The sequence below is a fragment of the Seriola lalandi genome, unplaced genomic scaffold (genome assembly GCF_002814215.2).
Source record: "Seriola lalandi dorsalis isolate HSWRI2012SDOR001 ecotype SW California unplaced genomic scaffold, Sedor1 jcf7180002054606, whole genome shotgun sequence".
Taxonomy (NCBI): Eukaryota; Metazoa; Chordata; class Actinopteri; order Carangiformes; family Carangidae; genus Seriola; species Seriola lalandi.
The window spans coordinates 1323133-1338107 of NW_019525159.1; positions in this window are offsets into that span (position 1 = coordinate 1323133).

A 14975-nucleotide genomic window follows, 5' to 3' on the forward strand; every position below is an offset into this window, starting at 1 on the left:
TACTCATACAGAAACATGCCATGCTCAAAATTCCAAATGCCTGAATTATATTATTTGATTATTTCTATTAATAGTGATGCATCAACATTTAAGCATGCTCATATACTGTTGGCTCAATGAACCTATAGCTATGCACTGTATATTATGAGGTCATCATAGGATGCAACTAACTGCAGCTATTGATTCAATGTAACTGAGAAAAAAGTCTAATACTTTAATCTGAAATGTAGCAAACAAGTGTAAAGTCCCATACAAGAAGAAAATACTCAAGTACTTGTTGTTATGCTACCACTGGGTATTTTGAATGTGTTTCCTCATGTCATCTTAATTTTTCTCACAGACTAGTTGCTAAACATTGAACGTGGCACCTGTTCTTTCATGTGAAATTGTGTTTATTCAAATCCTAAAATGATGCAGAAAATTCTGTCTTATTATGACTTTCATCCGATTCAGCAGAGCTTGACTTATGACTGACTCGAAACACAATAAGCTTAAAGAATTGAAAACGTCCTCCTACATTTATATTATGAGTCACATATAACCTTAATTGTTGGGCGAAATGATGAAAATAATGGTGTTTTTCTCTACTGACGGCTTTTTCCTGAGGATTCAAGTCCTCCTTTTTACATACAAATTCAATCATGTTTTCAGGACTGGAGCCAAGGCACACAATGCATGTTTATGGACAGCCTTCATCTCCAAATATGACCATGGAACCATTTGGCCTTGCAGGATAAAAGCACACACACAGGAGGCCACGGGGCTGTTCCTTTGTGCAAAATTGCACATGTTTAAGCGAGTTATCTGTGGATAAAACTAGTCTTCACAGTTCCGTTCTATAAAAAGGAATGACAATGTCATATGTTCTGTATGAGAGAAAAGAAACAGATCTATAAACCAACAACCCTGTTGACTTTAATGAAGGATGGTAATTGTTAGTGGTGTTGGTTAACTTGTAACCTAACCTGATGACGAAAAATTTTAATTGAAATCTCGAAACAAGTAGAGAAACTACGACTAAAAGGAAAGCAATTCAAGAGCCTCTTGTAGATAGTAACCAATGAGATACCATTACCTCTTGATGGTCTGCTGCCATTTTTGTAATTCAAACATCATTTGAATTGCCTCTTCACCCCCCATGGATGTTGACAGCATACATACATTTACAGGTTTCATCTTGAACTAACCATACCTCATTTAAAACAGCCACTATTTCAGTGCAGAGAGAATGAGACTGGAGGAAGAAAAGGGAATAATGCGAGCTGAGCTGATGTAAATATTGACTGGAAGGTGAACTGAAACAAGGACGCGGCTTTGTTCCATAATCTTCAACAGAAATAACTTCCTACACAGAAGAAGATGGAGAAAAGGTGACTGATGTCTCTTTTGACAATTTTTATCTTATTTTATTCAACTATTGTTGTTGATTAAAATGAAAGAAATACAGAGATAACAATCGTTTTGCCCCCATTGTTTGGATTTCTATTTATTTGCGGGTTAATTTCCATCTTAAATACCTTGATTGTCATGACATAAGAAAATTCCACTATTAATTATTTAAGATTTAAGATCAGACAAATACATTTCTATGTTTCAACCTTGCATTCACAAGTAAGAACATGGAAATGGGAGAATATGGCAGCCAATATTTTATGAGTTTAACAATGACCCTATGGTTATATAAAGGTCATGTGTTTAATCATATGTCCTGGAGCGCTGCATAAGTACTCAGCAAACTGTCAATTGTGTAGAGTTGACCGGCAACTATGATGAAATTAAAAAGATAAACTATTCCAGTGTAGCTTTCATTATACTGTTATATTTCTTGGTAATACTGCATAATGACTGGCTGCAGGGAAATGTCCCATTACATTTAATTATTCTGATAAATGGATTACTGCTGACCACCACCAGATGGTGCTGTATTTTTTATATTTCTCTGAATGCACCAGACTGTATTGTGCCTATTAAGAGAAGAAGACAATGAGCCTTACTATAATGTAAAGTATTAAGCAAATTTGCTGAGAAATAATTGATGAAATCAGTGGAAAAAAAGGAAGAAGAAGAAAAAAAGTAATATAGCAATGCAGGGTAGAAGCAGAAGACTTGGAATACATTTCTGGCCACCACATGATTACTGTGCTATTGATACGGTCTGATTTGAACTGCACATTTATATCTTTTCAACAAAATCTGCATTTCACAATAGAATATATCTACAGTGTATTTAAATGCCTTTCTTAGAAATAGGTTAACAAATATGTGACTGATGCTGACAGGAAGCCTATAAAGCCTCGAGGGCATGTTGAATTCAGGAAGCTACATATGAGCATAACTGAAGCTACTCGGAGTAAGCCGCCTCTCCCTCAGACTTTCACACCCTGAGGCGCTGTGCAGCAAACAAGGTTGTTTACACGCTCTGAGACGGTATACAGGCTCAGCCTCTCTCCACATCTCTCACCCACACTCAGACATTCACTCTCTCACAAGCACCCATACACTTGCCCAACACCTCACTCAGTATCCACAGCCTGGACTGGGATAATCCTCTAACTTATAGGCAGTGTTGTGTGCTTGAAGCAAATCCCATTCCTTGAAAATGCAGACACCCACCTCTGGAGCTGATGTGTGGCCTAAACACCCCAGAGTTGATACAGCATGGCGTTTTCTTCTTTTATGTTTACTCCTTTCGCTCCCTTCCTTGCTCTCTTGCATCTAAGTAACTCAGACATGTGGCATTTAATAAAACTATCCTTACTGCAATCGCCATAATAACTATTTGACACTTTACACAGGCTGGACATTTTTTGTAATATGGTAACAACACACAGGACCTGTATTACTGCATGCAATCATCACATTGTGGTTAACATTATGCAGATTTGCCAGTTTTCTAATTTGTCATGCATAAAAATTTCCCATTCCACTTTTTAGAAATTAAAAATGAAATCACTACAGATCAAGAAAAGTGAATTTCATAAGCAGAAGGTGGATACTTCTGTGATTTGGGGCTAACATGCTTTGCATCAGAATGAACAGGTTGCACACTAGAGGGGAAAACAGATGCAAACTAGTACATTCAGTCTTAGTCAAGTTGCAAGTGGGGATATTGTAGTAGATATAAATGGTGAAAGGATAATTACTCTGTAAAATCCCCTTTTATGTATTTTATGCATGCTTTTATGAGTATGATGTATAATTTCTTAACGAGCGGTCCGGTACAGATGTCAATCCATCTATTCAGCCAATTGGGGAGCCTCACTTGTTTCCACACCAGCTGAGAGGAGTAAACGTCCCAGCGGGCTCTGAGACTTCCCCACTGTCTCCTCAGTTGTGGTAAGAACATCTCCAAAGGGCCCCAAAGGGAGATCCCATAACAGAAGCCGGGACAGCCTAAACAGGATGGAGGTGGACAACAGGTCTCACTCCTGGAGCAGTTTCACCTCTACGTATCCTTGCCTTTCTCTCATCTCAGGGTGTCAGGTTGTCAGGGGCTCTCCCTGTTTCACACTCTTCTTTCAAATGAGATGCCCAATAGTAGTGCCTGAAGCAATGCATTTTAAACTTCCATAAAGTTAGGTCTATCCCTCAGACAGACAGGCTCATGTGACAGAGCAAATGCATGACTGTTAAGTGTATTGACTGGTTCAGTATAGCAAAGGGACGAGAAATGGCTCTGTCTCTGCAGGGAACAAGTTTTAGGGATTTTTCTTTTTCCAAAGGAGGAAAAGAAGACATCATTATTGGACCCATTCAACCAAAACTAACCACTTACCTAATCTGCAGCTAATTTTAGAAGAGACCTATATCTTTCTAAAGCCTGTTCCTTTAGCATTTGCTTCATGAACAAACTGGTAATAACATAGTGTAAGGAACTGTCGCTGTCGTAAGGACCTTCGTGAGCAGGAGAAGGCTTTAGCCGCTTGCTGGCTACCTGGTTTAACATTAGCTGGCTGCATGCTTGCTTTGCATTTGCACTTGTTGTGCTGCATTGCCAAAATGAGCAAGGCATCCCACCACACCTCAACTTTGTTTTCAATGTTTTTTAAGAGTAATGTCTTTCCATTAAAAAAAAATCGACTGTTGGAGTGATACACTGAATACACTGAACATTTTCTCCTTGAGCTTCTTGCTTAGTGATCCAGTGGATGTGTAATTTGCCACAGCTAAATGCTTTGCAGGTAGTCTATTTTTTTTATTATTATTTCCTGGGTTGGCTTTCTGCTAACTGTCACAGCAGATTATAGTTTTCTCATCCTATTGCTCTCTCCTTTAACTGCTAATGCTGGTCTCTTAGAGAGCTCTTTTCATGTTTAGCATTTTTTCTGAAAATGGACAGAGCAAAGTACGAGACTCACTGAGGTGTTGATTCTGCTTGTCATGTGTAACTTGATTTAACTAATCTCTAAAGACATACACCATTGATACCAGTTACTCTAGCTGCCCCTTGACTGTGCATTGTGTTGTGTTGGGTGGAGGAACGAAGGATGGGTAGCACATTCTGGCTAACTTCATGGACTGGTAAAGTTACGCACCCAAAATTATGGTTAGGAACATTGGTCAGTCATAAAGCTGGCTCACTATGTTCAGCACTAACCGAACACAAGCTCATTCAGCACAACAGCTAGCTAGCTTGTTTACCGAAGTGAACTATTTGATGTTACATGACCTATTTAGCACTGTAAAATGCACCATATCCACAAGCAGTCACAAACACTATGTTTTCATAACCCTTTGCAAAGTCTTTACTTGATCAAAGTACTGTATGTGGAACAGAAAGTATTGTGCATTGCTGTTGGATGTTTTACCACGTACAAACTGTGTGAAGTTCTCAGGGAGATTTCCAGGATTTGATGTTTTCTTTGAACTTGCTTGGCAGCCTTTAATTTTTTTTTTTCCCCACAGCAATATTATTTTGCTTATTTTTATTAAGACCAAAATTATTATTGACCTTGTCTGGCATGACTGTTTTCCTCACGGATGATGATGTTATTGCATCAGCTTTCAGTCTCTCAAAAGTGAGTGTATGCCAGTGTTTTTGTGGTGCTGAAACAGCCTGTGTTAGTTACAGCTTAAATGTGATTGATAAATTTCCTCTGTGAAGCCGAACTAGCCCCACAGTGGCAGATATGGAAATAAGTGGAAAGGAAAACACAAATGTAAATTAGTGTAAGCAGTAAGTGTAGCTCTAGATAAACCCCTGACTGGCTGTAAAGACAAGTGCCTTCGTGTGCAGAATGCTGAGCACAGCTAGCCCCTTGTAAACAAAGCTTCTGCTATTTAGTTTCAGTTGGCTTAATTAGAATGAATGAGGGGGCCTTGTGCAAAGAGGACAGTTTTTGGTGGGTGGAGGGAGAGAGGAATTGGCTATAGTGGCTGGAAAGCTGGACTGAGAGATAAAGTTACTAGCGGGTGGCATGGACCATTTGGACAATGACAAACAAAGCCTCCAGCCAAAAGCACAGCCGTAATGAATTTAGGGGAACAACATACATGTTAATGTGCGTTCAAATCAAATTATTATGATTGTATTCCATGTTTTATCTATACACCAAAGAGAGATGAAGCGTGTGTGTGTGGTTGTGTGTGTGTGTGTATGTTAGAGATGATTGTTTTTATGTGTGTTTGTGAGAGTGCATTTGCGGTTGTGATTTGTTTTGGCAGACTAATATTTAGCATTTAAGTCCTGGTGAGGATCTTCACCATATGCATTACAGCAATGGGAACAGATTGTTGTTCATAATAAATTCTAATGCCAGTGCAATGCCGATTAGATTATAAAAATGAAAATTTCCTATTACAGCGAAGTTTCCCAGCAGTGAACTAAAGTCTTCATGAGATTTTGTGAAATATCCTTATATGCTTACGAAGAAAAATGTACTAGAATGTATATCACTGCAGGGTAATGTGTTGTAGGAGTACTGAGCTGTTAGTTTGGGTTGTAAAGTGAGTATAAGCACAGCTCCAAATCTGAGAAGTGCCACTCAAATGCAAACCAACTTAATGGTCTTTACTCATAAATAATGCAAGAAAAAAACTGTAATGTATTGCACCATGTGTTTTTTCTGCAAAAGGCATATATATATATATATACTTTATGTTGTGTAGACTGATGGTTCTTCATCTGATGCCTTAAGTAAGTTTGATTTCAGTGATGTTTTTATGAAGGGGACAGTCATAACATTCCTTAATTTGTGACTGTGAGAAAACAAGACTTGATTTTTCAAATGTCTATCTTGATTTATTTTCATTCGTCCTTTTTCTTTTTAAAGAAACCCTAGGATATCTGCTGCTACACAGGGTGCTGGTACGCCTTGGTCGTCTGTGCAAGCAGCTTATTACCACTCATAGTCACGTTTTGTTGTTAGGCGACCTCTAGTGGATGAAGTGATTATGAGTGATTATAAATTAGGTGATGTAGTATAATGATTGACAAAGTCTAGGAGGATGTTGGGGTGGATGGATGGGTCGACAAAACACAGGACCTTCACACAGGAAGGCGCTGATTGTGTCCCGTTTCAAACTAATAGGCAGCTATCCTCCTTTTACCCATCACTGTTACACAATCTTTACTGTGTTTATTATTGCAATCATGACAACAAAAGTCCTCTAACCTTAAGGAAGTACTTATTTTAACCCAACCTGTGATCTTTTTCTAACCAAGTAGTTTTTGTGTCTACAACAAATCATAACCATTCACAACCATTTTTATGGTTTATTATAGGTACTGTTATTATTGTTACCATGATGGCAAAGATACACCTGCCACAGGTACACTCTCATGGGTCGTATGCGAGTCTAGGGAGTAGGGATGAACGACCTATTATAATGCTATTGTGGAATTACATTATCATTTGAATATAGTCCCTATAGGCTTCCATATATATGGCTGTTTAGGTTGGAGGACTTGCTGCCCTAAAGACAGAATCCCCCATTGAGCATCTTAAGTATTAACACTAATGTCTGTGACTAAATACCATTAAATACAGGGCCACAGTTCAGCTACTGCCCTTGCAGCCTGTATTATAGATTCATAGTAGAGTCATCATAGAGTTTTTGTTTTAAACCATCAGTCTAAAGTAACGATGGAGGAAAAATATTCTTTTGTTTTCTAATAGTTGTATTTGTTTGTGTGTTGTCTTCAACAACTACACTACTCACAAACCTGTGACATAGAGGGGCTGTCAAAATCTCATGGGAGGTGTAGTAGCACCACCGAGTGTCAAAATATACGATGAAGGAATACATCAGTTCCATGTCCACCCACAGACATGACATATTGAGGGTGAGAGGTCACGTCCACATAAGGGAAGGTGATAATGACCAATGTTTGGGGCAAAGATGGAGACTGGAACCCAATCAGGTATGTGTCACAGCGAGTCTTGTCAACCACACAACACTGGATGATCGAGTAGCTATTTTTAAATGTAAATTATCAAAACAAAACAAAGAAACAAAAGACTGAAAATGCAAATCTAAAGTTTTAGGGGGCAGGTTAAAAGTCCGATGAACACAAAATGTGCATTTGACATTAATGAATACAGTTAATCTACATTTCGTTGGAAATGCATTAGGCACTGAACAATGGTAATTAATCACCATCTCCCATCTGAGGTTGCATTCTCTCCTGTGTAAGTGTGGTATATAAACAACAATAACACAGAGGTTACGGTGTGATGTGTTTAAACGCGAACAAGTCGCCCATATTGACTTTGTGTCACCCTTCCACTTGGCCTTTTGTTTTCGTGGGGATGGCCTGTCACTGCGATGGCAGTAGAAGGAGCGAAGATTTCTCTGAGGAAAGACGGCAAGGGAAAGGTCATGGTGAATAAAAGGCTTTTAATCTGAGTACCTTGTGTCATGTGCCCTGGGAATATCAAAGTCATCCCATTTCTAGTGAGGTCAGACCAGGGCAGCCTCCCTGTTTGCCCACTGCTCTCTTCTATGTTTGTGATGCCTAAATACCCAGGGTTGCAGAGCTTTAAGAAAAGGTTAGAAGCAGCATGGTGTTTTGTCTGACTGTCTCTCTGCCGATGTGTGTTCCCCTCTCTGTGTCGATGTGTTCATGTGTGCTTGCGTAATGCTCACTGCACAGAGATAATATTTGAAATGTGGCTCTGTTTGAAGCTTAAGGCTTTGTAATGTTACCATCCTCAAACAGAGGAAGGACTTGATAATGTATTTGCTGTCATTTTGTTTTCAACCATCGAAAACTGGAGCAAGATTCTGTTGCTTCAGTTGCGATATTCAGACTTAAATTCATCACAAAAGCTGCGGCATTTCCATATGGTTTATACAAGTTCTAATATATATTAGATAATTAGATAATTTTTGTTATACAATATGCTGAGAGTGTTTGTCAGACCATGGCAGTGGAGATGGATTGTAAAACTTTACTTTGATGTCAGCAGTGTTGTCAGCTTGGCCAAATCTCTGGGCAATTATTTAGGAACTGTAGCAGTCTAGGGGATAGCTTGCCAGTCCATTAGGTGTGAAGTGGAATCACGTTTTCTACAACACTGGCTCCTAGCATCCATCATGTCGCACATTCACAACTATCGGACTCCACCACAGTGCTCTCTGACTGCTTTTAAAGTTGCACTCTGTGATCCAAACTTAAACAAAAGGTTAGACAGAGCTAAGAATCAAGACGCAGCAACGGAAAAAGCAATCACTTTAAAACTGATTGACAACTATAAAAGAACAAAAACACCAGATCAGGACTCAGGTCAGGACATTCATGGGATAAGACACACAGTTACGGGGACAAAATGTACAAAATGTACAAAGCATAGTCAAAGAGTATACTTGTATGTGAAACACTCACTGAACAGGAGAGGGGGACTAGCCAATGTACAGTAGCCTATATACAAGGTTTATTTTGGAACTGTGAACTTAGTTCAAAATTTAAAAAAATGAACTATGAACGTGAACTAGTTCATTTTCATCCGTATGAACTGAACTTTTACACTAGTTCTTTTTAAGTGTGAATTGGCACAACACTGCCAATAACCACGTTATAATGAACACTATAGTGACCACCATCATTGTTTGGAACTAAAAGATGATGATTGCTTCCATCTACAATAAAAAGAACAACAAAAAATGGAGCATGATTGAAGTGTTATGTTGTGCATTTGAGCAAAGATGTAAACAATTCCTTTTTGGAAGAGATGGCCTGACTTCATCATGTTTGAGGATTAAATTGGGGCTGATGTTCCTTTGATGGGTGGTGAGCTAGACTGAGATTAATCTGATTTTGAAATGTATGCGTAACAAAACATTTTTAGTGCTAATATGAAAGATAATAGTATGGGCACTGGGGTTATTTCCATGATGGCAAATTGAGGAAAACAATAATATTTCACTGTTGATTTGTATGTTTGCAGTTCATATGTTGCACTAATAAGGTAGCTGAAAAAACACACCTGTGTGTTTATCTAACATTTGAATTGGGAATATTTTTAAATAATTCTTTCCCATTAAATGAGAGCAAGGCATATGTAGACACTTGCAGCAGCAAGTGTGTGTGTGAGTGCTGAGTCGACTTGTAAAATGAATTAATCTGTGTTCATTTATGTTAACCACAGCACCCTGTAAGGGAGGGATCAAACAGCTTAGCATTCCCCTGAGCTGGACTAAATGAGAGAAGTCAGGGATGGCACGCAGGTCAGAAGTAGTCGATGTCTGAGTGACTGCTCCATGACTATTCATCTTGACAATGTACTCCTCCCCTCATGGATGGCTTTCAGCCGTATAGTCAGCATGCCAGATTGCTTTAGTAGAGCGCTAGTCTAACAAAGTGGATTGAGACACTGGAGAAATCAAACAAAGCAAAGAAAAAAGTGATAGGGTTCTGGCAACTCAACAAGAGTGTTACATGTCCCAGTTGGTTTGCCACAACCACACCGATTTTATGAAATCATGTGGACAGGCAACACCTGTTGCAACAGATCCCCTGTCACTAGTTCCACTCATCAGGGTTTCTCATTATTTTTCTTTGTCACCGGCTATTTTTCAAAGCCGATGGCTCAGGCCTTGCATCTCAAATTAGGATACTGTGATTGTGTCTAAAGGGTGGCAATTGTCTATTCTACTTTTTGACATTACAAAATATTTGGCTGTTGCTAGTTCTGAGCTAAAAAAAATCTAATCTCACAACACAAGGAATTTCAATACAGTCATGAGTGCCGGACTGTAAAAGAGAGGAATCGGGGTCTTTAATGAGATGGGGATGAGATGCCACCATATGGAGGTCAGCAAGATATATTGACAAGAGCTACGGCAGCGGAGAAACTCACTGTGGGGAATGGTCATTTTGCATCTGAGCACCATGACTGATGCTGTGGATGAGATATGATGAAAATGCTGAAAAGAAAAACAGCTTTTGGACATAAATGTCAATTTTAAGATCAGATTTATACGTATGATAAGTTGACCAATGAAGGCCGATGGTATTCTATATAAAAAAAGCTGTGTGGGATGGGAGAGAGGGTGGCCATGCTTCACCAGAGGAATGTGCATCTTGGACAGGTTGACCTTTCCTGTTGAGTTCAGGTAAGACAATGACAGCGCATTCACAGGAATTCATTATGCGTTTTATGTCCTTCCTTTCCTTCAGAAAAAAAATGTATTTCTCTTCTGTAACTCTCCAGCTGCATAGGATTATTCTTGTAGAGGCCTGCTGAATTTATATATTCTTCTTTTATACTAAATGAAATGATCTGCTTCTCAACTCTGCTTTTGGAGGGAATAAAGCAAAAAAGAAAAACAACCTTGCTTGTTGTTGATGTACCAAGGCATTGATTACCATACCTGACCTCGGCCATATTAATGGACTAACTTGTAAAAATAATTTAATGGGAGAAATTACTTTGTACTCCTTCAGAGTAATTCCAAAGGTAAAAATGCAGAGCGGAGGTTGGCGTCCCTGAGGGATTGGAGATGGAGCTGAGCCTGAGCCCAGGCTTAAGAGGATGTGTCTGCCATGTCGTGTTTGATTAATGGCACCACAGGCCTGCTCATCAAGATGTAATAAAATATGAGGGGCATAAGTCAGACCTCATCCTAGGATCCTGGCGGCTGTTCAGGTCTTCGAGCACAAGCTTCTCCAAGATAGCCAAACCAAAGCATCTATCTCCACCTCCATTTTGCTAATGCTTTCACAGCCATCGATCTTTCACAAATAGAATGCCTATTTTTAAATGGAGTGTGAACCATTATATTTTTATGCCAAAAATTATTGATACAAAAAATCTCAACTGTGATAGTTTTGGCTGCTAGATGGCAGGAAAGCAATGTTTTCCGTTCTATGTTTCCTAAGAAACCAAGGCTCCAAACTGTGCTTTATCTGGAATTCCCAAGAAGCAGAAAGAGTCCCAAAGTCTTCACCGCAGATATGGTCTGTCCAAGAAATATGCTGTCACAGGACGTCATGTTAGAAGAAGGCAAATCCTTAAAGACAGTCTTAAAAATCCAGTCAAAGGAAATCTCTCAGTGGCCCCAAAACCAGCTGCCTCCAAGAACTTGATAGGAGAGTGTTTGAGTGTGACGGAAAAATGGAGTGAAGAATGCCATCTGAGAGAGCAGCTATTCAGCTGAGTCACTGGTTCTCTTTGAGATGCGCTACAGTTATTCATGCCACTATTTTTATTTACCTGTAAAGGTTTATTATATCTCGTAATTTATTCTGTAATGGTTTAGTTGATTATGCGTTAATGTTTCTGTTGGATTAATGTTTATCTTAATGTAACAATGTATGTAAAAGATATTAAATATTGTATATCTTTCTACATTACATTTTATGAGTCTGATGAGGGCTGGCATATAATTGGGTTAATTTGGTATTTGGAGTCTGTAAGAGCTCTCTGTACTGTATATGTTAGTTGTCCCAGGAAATATGTAAATTTGATGCACCCACAGGGAATGGTCTGTGCACAAATACACAATTCTGTCAAACACAGAAGAAAGGACTTGGTGGAAACTATGCTAATAGTTAATGACACAGTAGCTGAAGAGTGTAAGAAACAGGCTGATCTACCGCTGACTGGTTTAATGGGTGTGTTTGTTGTACAGATGTGTTCGTCTTCTGCTCCTAATGAATCTCCAGGCAGACCAGACTCTCTCTGCAAGGCATATTGCTGCACCCTCTGTCAATACCACAGTTTGCTTCGGATGAAAGTGCGAAATATTGATGTGACCATCACACACTGCAAGTGTTACCGAATCCACCAAAAATAGCTCCACAAAACAAGCTTTGAGATGGATACTTGTATAGCAAATGGAAGTTTGGTGCACTTCACTTGAGATAATTTGCGCAAGCCTATTTTTGCCTCCTCAGTGCCTGAAACAATACACACTGCAACAGTTCCCTCCATTGGTATTGAGCAGTGATTCCCATTGCAGGCCATGGCTGTAGTTCCTTTAAATATTGCACATGTCATAATCTTTGTATAGATATCTCACATTTCCCCCTGAGATTATAAAATTGCAGTCTTGCAATTAACATACAGCTGCATTTGTTCTGCAAGTCATGAGATATTACTGGAAGTACAACAATGAATCATGTTTTAAATTTCCTGCTCACAGTGGGCTTGCAATATTGATACTGTGATGTTGAGAGATCATCATATAAGATAACAGTGAAATTGACTCCTTTGCCGGCCTCTTCTTTATACCTGGGCTCCCAGCTCCTGATACAAGAAGATATCTTTTCTTCCTTCACCAAAAATCACATTGATTTTTATTTCTTTTTAAATCGTACCTGTCAAAAAATGTGTAGAAATTCACCTTCTCCATATAGTTGATACATATTGACATTGTTGGCCTTTTTGCAAATCCCAGTCAATTTGGATAATTGTTTGTAGCATAAAAGTGTCAGTCATCCCAACAATCTTCCCGAAGGTCAAAAGAAGTCGTGGTATTTCTCCCAGATTGCAAAGACCTTGCAGCAATACCTTAATATGTCAAAATCAGCTCAGTGGAAGAAAAGGGAAATAGGTCTGTGTTGAGATGTTTCGGAACAAAATGAATAACTTTGCTGCCATTAATCAAACTCAGATTCACTGTAGTTTAAAAGGACAAACTTGTGGAAGCAATTTTGAAAAAGACAGCGTAGTCAGGGGCTTCAGTAAAACAAATTCACTGTAACTGCAGGTTTTATTAATATCTTTTTTTTTTAAATATTTTTTTACTTTCCAGATAGTGGTGCATGCAGTAGAAATTATAATTTGAAAAATCTAGTATTATGTGAACCAACTTGTAAAAGAATGGACAATGAATAAACAAAAGCCCTTAAAACTACATCTATTCACTCTCAAGCTTTTATGGATTGTGATGGAAGTGAATCCAGCAAGAAAATGCAGAAAGAAATTACACTATTATAGAAATAGATATTAAATAGAATTTAACATTTAAATTGGCTAGATGACAATGGTTTAAAATCTACTATTAAAGTCAGGAAAAAATGTAATGGTTTCTTGTGTAGGCACCTGCTGGTCAAAAGACAAGGCGAGACGAAGATAGCACTGCAAAATGTGTGAAAAGGTTGTTACAATATAAGTCACGACATAGTGGGAGATTGATATGCTCTCTTTCATCCAACACACTGCACTGGGGTGCTGTCAGAATGACTTGCTGTCAGGCTGTCACTCCAGGCTCCCCTCAATCAAACTGATGCATTTGTGCTTAAACAGGGCATTGTTTCAGCACGTATAGAAGCCAGACTTAAATACTACAAATACTCAAACTTTTCACAGGTGACCTCATTTGTCGTAATGGGTGACGAGGTACACGTTCTACTATTCTAGAATTTGGCAGGTTGTTTACCCGTGGGAGCTGCAACAGCGATAATTAGTGCGCTTGCTTCAGTAAAACACATTCATGTTCTCAGATTTACTTCTTGGTTCTTCAGACATCAATTTCACACTAGTCCCACATACATTCTTTGAAATACCCTGATTCTAGAGGGCATTTTGTGTGCTTCGTTTTGATAACTGTTTTAGTTGTTGAGATGTTTATTTGTTCAGACTTTTCTCACTATTTTTTGCTCCAGTTAAAGTATATAGTGCGAAGCTATGATATTTAAGACTTGGGAGAAAAAAATAAATAAAAACTGCTCACAGCCTTCACATTTCACACACAAATTATACATCTAAATGTTCCCACAAGTTTCCGTTCTCTCAGTATATAAAAATCCAATCCACAGGAGTTCGAATTTTGGAGCTTCAATGCTTAATTGATGGGAAGAGGACTGTCAAGCAAACCGAAGGCTCAACCTCTCTTCACTTTCTCCTTTCTTAACTTAAAGATTCTGACTTAATCTAAATACTGTATAATCATATTCAGCTGCTCCTGCTGCTACTCAATCTAAAAAAAAAAAAAATCTAGAGCTACAAAGTTATAATCTTTGGGGAGGTATTGTCTGAACAAGGGCTTTAATTTTCCACATCTTTCTACTTTTGAAAGACAATCACGGCAGTTTGCCTGGGAGGCATGTCAGGGCAGTGGTTAAAGCTGCTGCCTCACTTTAAAAGCGTCTTTGGTTGGTTCTTTAAAATGGACAACTTTTGTGTTGGGTGAAAAAGACGCCTCTGAAATCATCCCTCTGTCCCAATAATTGAAGTTGGCTGACACAACGCAGCTTTTCCGCTTTCAGAAGACTATCCTCAGAAAAACTTATGCTTGTGCAAAACAGTTTCCCTGACAGATTCTGTAGCTCAGACGTTAGATCAGCTGCCACCACACCAACAGATCCTGGGCTCAAACCAATCTCTGACCGGCATTTATGTTGGTTGCTGCCTGACCACTGGAGCTGCATGAATAAGTTTCTTAGGCTCTGTGATGTGTATTGAAGTACTGCCTTTCAGCTACAGCAAACTTTTTTTTGTTTGTTTGTCTTGTCTACTTTTTAATTAATTTAAAATGAGTTGCTTTCAATTTCAAAAATTTTTGGTCATTTATTTTGAAATAAAAAA